Source organism: Oratosquilla oratoria, chromosome 37 (genome assembly GCF_046742065.1).
Source record: "Oratosquilla oratoria isolate Oo_2021 chromosome 37, ASM4674206v1, whole genome shotgun sequence".
In the NCBI taxonomy this organism is placed as follows: Eukaryota; Metazoa; Arthropoda; class Malacostraca; order Stomatopoda; family Squillidae; genus Oratosquilla; species Oratosquilla oratoria.
Window position 1 is genome coordinate 36,056,270 of NC_134813.1, and position 9,321 is coordinate 36,065,590.

Consider the following 9,321-nt stretch of genomic DNA (forward strand, 5'->3'; position numbering starts at 1 on the left):
GCATTTTTTTCCTCCCAATTTGACTAACTCATTTGTTTACCATTTTGTTAAGCTGAATTCTGGATATCTAAGACTTTACTATAATGGCGGATGACACAGGTATTGACATAGTTTTAGTGATTAGAGGCACTGTGAAGGAAGTGTGCAATCATTTACAGAGTTTATTAGATTTTTTACTCTTAGATCTTACTGACCAGAACTGATATGTACAAATAGAATAGTTTGGGATAGAGAAATGGTGTGATGTTTTCTATGGATTAATCCCCTTTGATACTATAAAACTTTTTTATATATATATATTTTTTTCTATATGATACGCAATTATTTTGTTCAGCTTTCAAGCAGATTCTAGATGCAACCATAGCACAGAAGACACAGAACACATTATATCACGCTGACCTATACTTGTACCCAAAAACTCAAGAAAATCTCTTCGCTGACTTGTGGGCTGAACTAGAGGCCATGGCTTCCTTGGAGATGCAGGTCTCCTGCAAAAGAGAACTATGGCAATGGTTTGAGTAAGGTAGATTGAATACAACAGGGTCTTCATTGCTTGAGACCCCATGATATGATTTGTTCCTTTGTATGAAAATAAGGCTATATTGTGTTAGCAACTATAGTATCTATTTAGCAGTTAAGAAATAATTGCAAGTATAATACACACCTGAGCTTCATCATTTGACAATGATGTATCATCAAAGACAATGACTTACCATATGATTCTTAATGTATTAGTTTTAAGTACTATGTATTACTTAATGAAATATGCAATTTTGTAAGAAAATAAATATTCAATTTTGTAAGAACCCTATTATTCACCCCCTTACCTTTATATAGATTGAATATATATCTATGGGGTGGTGCGAGAGGTAAATGCAAGGGTAGTGGGTAGGGGGTTGGAGATGGTTAAAGAAAATGAAGAAAAGTGGGAAATAAGCCAGTTGTTGTTTGCTGATGACACTGCACTTGTAGCAGGATCAGAAGAGGGATTGAGGAAGTTAGTGACGGTTTGAGAAGGTGTGTGAAAGAAGGAAGCTGAAGATAAATGTGGGCAAAAGTAAGGTGATGAAATGTAAAAGGGGAGAGAGCGACAGCAGCCTGGAAGTGAGCATTAAGGGAGAGAGACTGGAGGAAGTGGATAGTTTTAGATACTTGGGTGTGAGTGTGGCAGGAAGGGGTGGAGGTAGAATGTAGATTGAGATAAGCAAGTAAATGCCTTGGTGGATTAAAAAATGTAATGAGAAGTAGACATTTGGGAATGGATGCTAAGAGGAGGTTATATGAAGGAGTGATTGTGTCAACAGCACTGTATGGGGCAGAAACATGGAACATAAGAGAGGGAGAGAGAAGGAGCTTGAGTGTGTTTGAGATGAAATGTCTGAGAAGTATGATAGGGGTTACTAGGCTAGAGTGAGAAATGAGGAGGAGAACAGTGGAAAGGGAGTTGGGAGATAGGGTTGATGAAAGAGTATTGGGATGGATTGGACACATGGAAAGAATGAGTGAAGAAAGATTAATAAAAGAAGTGTGGAAGGAGTGAATATTAGGTGGCGTCCTAGGATGAGATGGATGGATGGGGGTAAAAGGGGCCTTACAAAAGAGAGGAAGGACAGAAGATAAGGGTGAATGGAGAAGGGTTGTGTAGAGATGATGCTGTGATGCATTAGGGGGATGGGGGGATGAGGAAATATGTATGAGAAATTTGACGCAGCCCGAGGGGATTTCTCCCCCTCTTCTTTTCTGCATGAGGGGATGGAGAGGGGGGTCGCCAAATTAATAAAGCGGCCTTGCTGTGGATGTGCTGCATCTTGCGACACTGCTTCTGACCCAGGGCAGCGGACAGGATGCAGGGATAACCCGTCATCCAGGAGGTGCCAAGATGGGAGGAGGGTGGAGGGTAGTGAAATATGTAGGGGATGGAATGGGTGGGAGTGGTTTCTATGCCTTTTTTCTTTTTGGCTACCCCCTCATGTAAGGGGGAAAAAGCCTTTGGTATATGTATGTATCTACCTTTATATAGATTCAGCTGTAAATGTGCATGAAAAAAATACAAGTGCAAATGATCAGTAATCTTCTGCATCAAGAGGTACTTTTTTTATTATAGATAACACTAAATTATTTTGCCCAGCTGCATTGTGAGGAACAAAGACAGAATCCCCCAGGTATCCAGTGCTCATCAAGAATTAAATTTTGAGGTCCTACAGCTCCTCATCCTCCTCTCCTATTAAAAGTAGGATAGTAGGATCCCAAAGTGAGATTCAGGTACTAGACACATGAAAGAGGTGGATCAACCAGTACCCCACCACCACCTGCCTGGGAATTGCTAAGTGTGACAGCAGTGTCTAAGACTGACAGTATATTTAGTTGCTTTCTCTCCCACTTTCAAACAATAACTTCTTTTTTCTTCCAACTGCCAACCATTAGTCCTTTGGTTGGGGTAGGATACTGATCTCTGGAAGCCCTTAGGCCCAGCAGTTGCCCCGTGTAAAATGGGGAGCAAAGTGAAGAGACCCACTTCCAAATTGAACAAGCCACAATGGTAACACCATAGCAACCCTCTCCACAGAGGCTAATAACTGTCACTGTTTACTACAACCCCAATCCTACTAGAGATATTACATTCTCAAGTCTACACAACATTGATAACCAACTTGATCCATACTAAGTTGAACTTTTTGAACTACCCAAGACTTTTGGTACTTAAATCTACCAACAATGACTCCTTAACAAAGAAATGTCCCATGAGTGTATATGGCAAATTCAAAGACCAATATGGAACTCCTTGTAATATGTGGCTCCAAGGAAATACCTTAACAATAGAACTAGAATGAAGAGCCCAATATGATAAAGTCAAAGCTTTAACAACTATGTACAGTAGATGCCCCAGTTCAAACAACACCACAGAATTTTTACTACTAGTGTGGCAATAGTCTGCACCCCACCTCTATGATACCATGTAGAAAAAATAACGGAAAGAATAAGGAGGCAACCAAAAGTAATTAAAGTGTACAGAATACAGAAAACTATAATAAAAGATCAGTACACCAACACTAATAGTGACCTTCAATCAGCTACAATTTCCAACCTACTGACTGTTAAGTTATTTGAGATGTGAAGAAGAGAAATACTATGCGTGCCCACATCATTGCTTCAACTGCCAGCACTTTGGACACACTGGAAAATGATGTTGCCACCCAAATGTATGTGTATATTAGCCAGCCCATGTACATGGTACCCCATGCTCAAACCCAGTCATATGTACGGTGCCAAGATAAGAGGGAGGGTAGAGGGTGGAAGGGAGTGGAGTGGATTAGGGATGGAATGGGTGGGAATGGTTTTTATGCCTTTGTTTTTTTGGCTACCTCCCTTATAAGGGGGAAAAACCTGCTGGTATATGTAAGATCACCCCACATCATCCTTAGATTGCACAGTATACTGATATGAAAAGGAAATCCTCCGTGTCAAAGATTCAAAATGCACCAGTCCCAAAGAAGCTAGAGAATGAACACAACCCAGGATGATCCAACCAGGAGTCACATATGTAAAAGAACTAGTTTGTTTGATGAACCCCTTCTAATAGGTCCATTCAAACAACTGCACCAATAGAGACCACTCACATAGTACAAGAATCCCCTGAACAAATCACTACATCTCCCTCACCATTGTCATGAGAACCTGCAGCCCAGCTATACAACCCAAACTCATCAGGAGCAAAAGAACCTCAAATACAACCTCAGTTTTCTCCAAACCACCAAAACCCTCAACCACAAATCTGTTCAACACATAATCCTACCATCCCAAGCAATCAGTCATTTTACAGGCTATAAAATGTGTTCCATATTGTGAACCAAGAAAATCAATGGAAAAGTTTGTGTATAGCCAAAAATGGTCCTCATGACATCACCCTTTTGCCCACCTTACTTAATTTATTTTGACCCTGACTACATGAAAAGGATAGATAACAAAAATGTAATTTCCTTACTTATATAATATAGAGAATCATAATTTAGTTGATTGTTGGACTTGCTGGGGAGTGGCAAGCATATAGGAGACTAGGAGGTGTTTACTATAGCTCTGTGTGACCAAGAGGAAGCAATCCAGTCATGTCTTCACTTTCAATCTTGCTGTCATTGGGTAGGTCTCTTGGCACTGATCTTGCTTCAGCCATAAACTCATTAAAATCTTCAAAGTCAAGACTACAGACACCAGACATTGTCTGGTGTATGAGTAGGTTTGGGAATGAGAGTTTGTTTCCTCTTCTTTCTGCATATTGTAAACCAACTCATTCATATTATGAGGGTACAGCAGATATGCTTTGGAATCATGCAGTGGTTTCATAATTGGGCGGAAATTCACAGAGTAAAATTTTGGAAAAAATGGGGCATATTTCCAGGCATACCTAACATATTAAATATTTTGCATTCTGTGATCTTGCATATTTGACAAGGGTTCTGTACCGTACTTTGTAGCACTTTTTTTCACCAACTCATTCCTTAACTGCCTACCTCAAATTCTAGGTGTCTGTTCTACTTAGTTACCTATTTCTCATGACATTTGTTGTTCCCTCCAGACATATACTTACTTCCTTTACTCTATTTACAGTCACCATCTGGATTGACTCATAAATCCCTCAAGTAAGAGGTAGAGTCATAACTAGTAAAAAAAATAGGTTCAATGGGACAGCAGTAGTACAAAGGAATCTCAGCACTCATTTATGAGTAGATATTTTACTTTAACATAAAGAATTATATGTGAATTTAGTTCACAAGGACACCCCAAAAAATACCTGGAGTACTGACTGCATGTAATAGTAGTAATAATAATAATAATAATATTAATAATATTAATAATAATAATAATAATAGTAATAATAATAATAATAATGATGATAATGATAATAATAATGATAATTATGATAATAATAATAATAATAATAATAATGATAATAATAATTATGATAATAATAATAATGGGAAGATAAGAAGAGGAAAACACAGGATTCTAAAAGACTTTCTCAAGAGCTGGTGTTATGATGTACTAATGGTTCAACTGACCTCAAATCTGTTAGTCTTTGACTTTTCCTAATTATAGTATCTGGTCTCTGGCTCCCCCCACTCCTGGTTGATTCTGTCATCTGATTGAAACAATTGCTGTTACCTGTGGAATGGGTGTTCCCTGTGGGTTGGTGCCTTACCATTAGTTGATTGTACTCGTAGAACCTGACTCTCATCTTCCCATATCTGTCTGGAAAAAGTTTGATAATAATAGTATACACACCAAAAGGACCTTTCCCCCTTATAAGAGAGGTGGCCAGCCACAGCATGCACCCACCCTTCACCCATCCTATATCCATCCAACACCCATTTGTTTTCTCTTTTTATTTTAGTTCCTTGTGGATGAAGGGTCCTCCCTGTACCTGCCCACTGCCTGGGACAGGGACAGAGCTAACAGCTGAAACTGGTTTACTTTCACCATTTCATTAAATGGCAACTCTTCCCCGTAATCCACTCCAGAATTTACAGATGGCTGGATAGGGAGTGTCATTGAAAAGCTGGCACTGCCCAGGAATCAGAGCAGGACCTCCCACTGTTCAGGCAGGCATACTTACTAATTACACCACATTTGTCTCTAGTGACCACTCTCACATCTCCCTTCCCTGGGCCTCCACCATTCCGTAATGTGCACTGCTTCGGGATCCTACTCACTGTGCCATGTTGGATAGGGAGCGTCACTGAAAAGCTGGCACCACCGGATACCTCCCATTGTCTGGGCAGGTGTGCTTACTGATTATACTATGGTCGCCTCTAGTGACCAATCGCATACAAAGCAGACAAAAAGAAATCCCTTCAGACCATGTCAATTTATCATCCATTCACAACCACTCTCCACTTGAATGTATCTATTGTCCTCTCATTTCCCTTTAGCAGCAAAATTGAATTACAATAATAATAGTAATAAAGATGATAATAATAGTGATACCAATATAATCATTATAATTGTACTTAAATATATATACCAAAGATATTTTTCTCCATAGAATGTAGGAACATGCCGTAGCAAGTAAAAGATAAGATGTCAGGATGGAGACCAATTATGACCAGCAGAGTTGCACAAGAGTCAGTACTAGCACCTATAATGTTTCTTATGTATGTGAATGACATGACATTAGGTACTGGAAGGTACAACAAGCTATGCCAACATCTTTGCAGATGATACAAAAATCATGAGAACATGAAAAACAAGGAAGACGTATCAATTTGCTGCTCCTGGTCTTTCTTGTAGAAGACCCTTGGCCTTCAGGAAACTGACAACAGCCTCTGGTTGAGACCGTAAGTCACTGGGAGAAGAGATATTGTGGTTTTGTGTGGGGATTATTAGTGTGGGGCATAGCTGCATGAGGTATTCTGTGTCTTCTGTGTGATAGTTGCATCTGGGGCAGTTTGATTCTGTAGTCAGGTATTGTCTATGTTAGTATAGTCTTAATGACAGATGGTGTCCTGACATGGGAGGGTTTTCTCTGTGAGACATAACTGGGGGGGGTGCTTGTTGTTGTAGTATTGAGTTTGGTGGTCTTTCTATAGTATTTTTAAAGTGTGCTTGTGGGTGAGAAGGTTGTCAGGTGTTGGTTACAGCTTCAGTTTTTTGTGTACTGGTTTGTAGAGAATGTTATGTATATATGATATTTAGACGCATAGCAGCCTGAAGGGATTTCTCCCCATGTTAGCAATTTTCCGCATGAAGGGACAAGAAGGGAGGATCGCCGTGTTAATAAAGTGGTCCAGCTGTGGATGTGCTGTGTCTTGCTTTATTGCTTCTGACCCAGGCGGTGAGCGGGAGACAGGGATGACTTTTCGTCCACGAGGAGCTAAGATGAGAGGGAAACATGGGTGGTGGGTGGAAGTAGGTGCGTGCCTTGCCTGGTTACCTCCCTTATAAGGGGAAAGAAGCATTTGGTATACAGATAATTTGTGTTTGTAAGTGTTGTACATTTTAAATTGACCCATTTGTGACATGTGCTGCATTTGATGGATGTGTTTATTCTAGGTAAGGCATGTGTAAGGGCTTAGGTTGGTTTATGTGTCGTCGGCTGATGAGAAGAAGTCGAAGTGCAGGCGCCTGTGTACTGACCTCCTTATGTGAAAAAAAGGGATATGGGAGAGGGAGAATGTGAGAATGAACAAAATTACTCTGGCTCGGTCCGGAGACCAGGTGCCGGCACCCATCGGGAGGAGTGAGGATGATCGTGTCCGCTTGTGGGCACCTCAGGCATCTGCACACAAGGTCCCTCCATGATGTTATGGACATTTGTTTCTCGGTGTCTGAGAAATACAGTAATGCAGCTGGGCACAGCAACACGCAGAGACAAGAGGACAGTGGTCTTGCAAAAAATAAATAAATAAATAAATAAAATAAATAAATAAACTAAAATAAATACTATATTCGCATAGGGCCAATAAAGGGAATAAAGTTGAGTATAGAATAATGCAAAGTACTGGAATCAATCATTGCCTCGAGTTTCGGTGGAAAACCCGCATCCCGACAGTGGCTGGCAACAGTTCTCGCAACCTTCCACGGGTCTCTCTCGAAAGAAACTGTGGACTGCTGTCTATGTTGTATCATTGTGGGACCGCTTCTACGTCACCGGCTGAAAGTGGTAGGAAGAGGAGAGCAGTCGCCGGTTGTCAGCACCCTATTTGTAAAAAAAAAAGTGTAAGAAATACATTTGAAATTAACAGAGATCTTGGGCCCAGTTCGGAGACCAAGTGTCAGCCCCTCTGGGTTGCACCTCCTGATGGAAGTTGAAGGGTTTTGAAAATGGGCGTCTTTGCTGTCCATCTTGCAGGGCCACCACATACTGTCATCCGTTCCTCTCCTCCTTCCCTCCTTTGGGCCTGTGCACCCCTCCCCACCCCCCTCTTCCGTGGACAAACCTATTTGCCCCCATTTCCTCTCGGTAATGCCATGTCAGCCTCCTCCCACTCTTCCTTCGGCCCTTTCTCTTCTTCGTCCATTTTCTTTCTCTCTCCTTCTCCCATCCGTATGAGATATGGACTGCGTGTCCTATGCGGTCAGGTCAAACGTTCAAGGGACGTCAACGGTACCCCTACGGACTACAGTTACGTTTCCTCTTACTACTTCATCAGCTCGTCCACTTCCACTTTGACTTCCATCTATATCTCCACCTCCACTTCCATTTCCATCTCTAACTCTATCTCCACCTTTTTCTTCTTTTCCTCCACCCTAGCTTTCTTCTCTTTGGTCTCCTCTTTGAGTTGGAGGGCCGCCTCCAGCTGTGGTTGGTTCTTCCGTCGTTTTTTTTTTTGTTTTTTTTTTTAACTCCGGCCCTCGAGCACTTTTCATTCTGCCACGCCTCTCTCATCGTCCCCACTCCCTCCATCCCAGCGCCATTCTAGTGTCCCCCAAGCGCCCTAGCACCCCTTCCTAATGCCTTCCCATCACCCTCCCAGCGCCCTCGAACAGCCTTCCTGTCCCCCACCCCCACCCCGCCGTCACTTAACCTTTGTGGGTATCCGTATCTCCATCTCCCGTCTCCCGTCCTCTTTCCCACTCTTTCCCTCCGCTCACTTGTCTTTCCTTCTTCTGTTACCACTTCACCTTCCTCCCTCGAGTTGCCCTTGGCTCTCAAAGGAAGAAGAAATAAAACGAAAGACAAACGGACAGATGTTTGACTTCGAAGGAAAATGCATGACGAAAGAAATAGAAAAAATGGGAGAGAATATATTGTTTACAGGAAAACGTTTTACAACAATAGAACGACTTAGACCTTAGAAAAGCATTAGAGAAGGTTGCATAGAAAATTACCACAGACCAGAGGAGAATAATCTTTTGGCCTAACCACAAAGAAAATCTAAGCGGGTATAAAAACGTAGCTTTTAACCTAGATGATAATGAACCTCATTTGGAAGCGACAGAACTAGAAGTATAAAACGAGAAAATACCGGAAATGCTAAGTGAGCACACGTAAAAGTGAAAGAAACTGAAGCAAGTTACATCTCCACTATTCCCAAGAACAGAGAAGCTCGGAAAAGACCAAAATAAACCAGAAAAGCAACAGAATCTGTTATCATTACAAAATTTGTACAAACATTTAGATCCATTTGCAAGTGAAAGAATTATACATACACACATACATAATACATACATAGAAGGAAAGTGACCAAAACCACAAAGAATCCAAAGAAAAATTATCCAACCGTGAAACACTTCAGACTGATTATCTTGACAAACGTCAAGACAGTTCTGACAGATAAAATAGAACAAAATACACAAATTAATAATTATAATCAGTCACGAGAAACA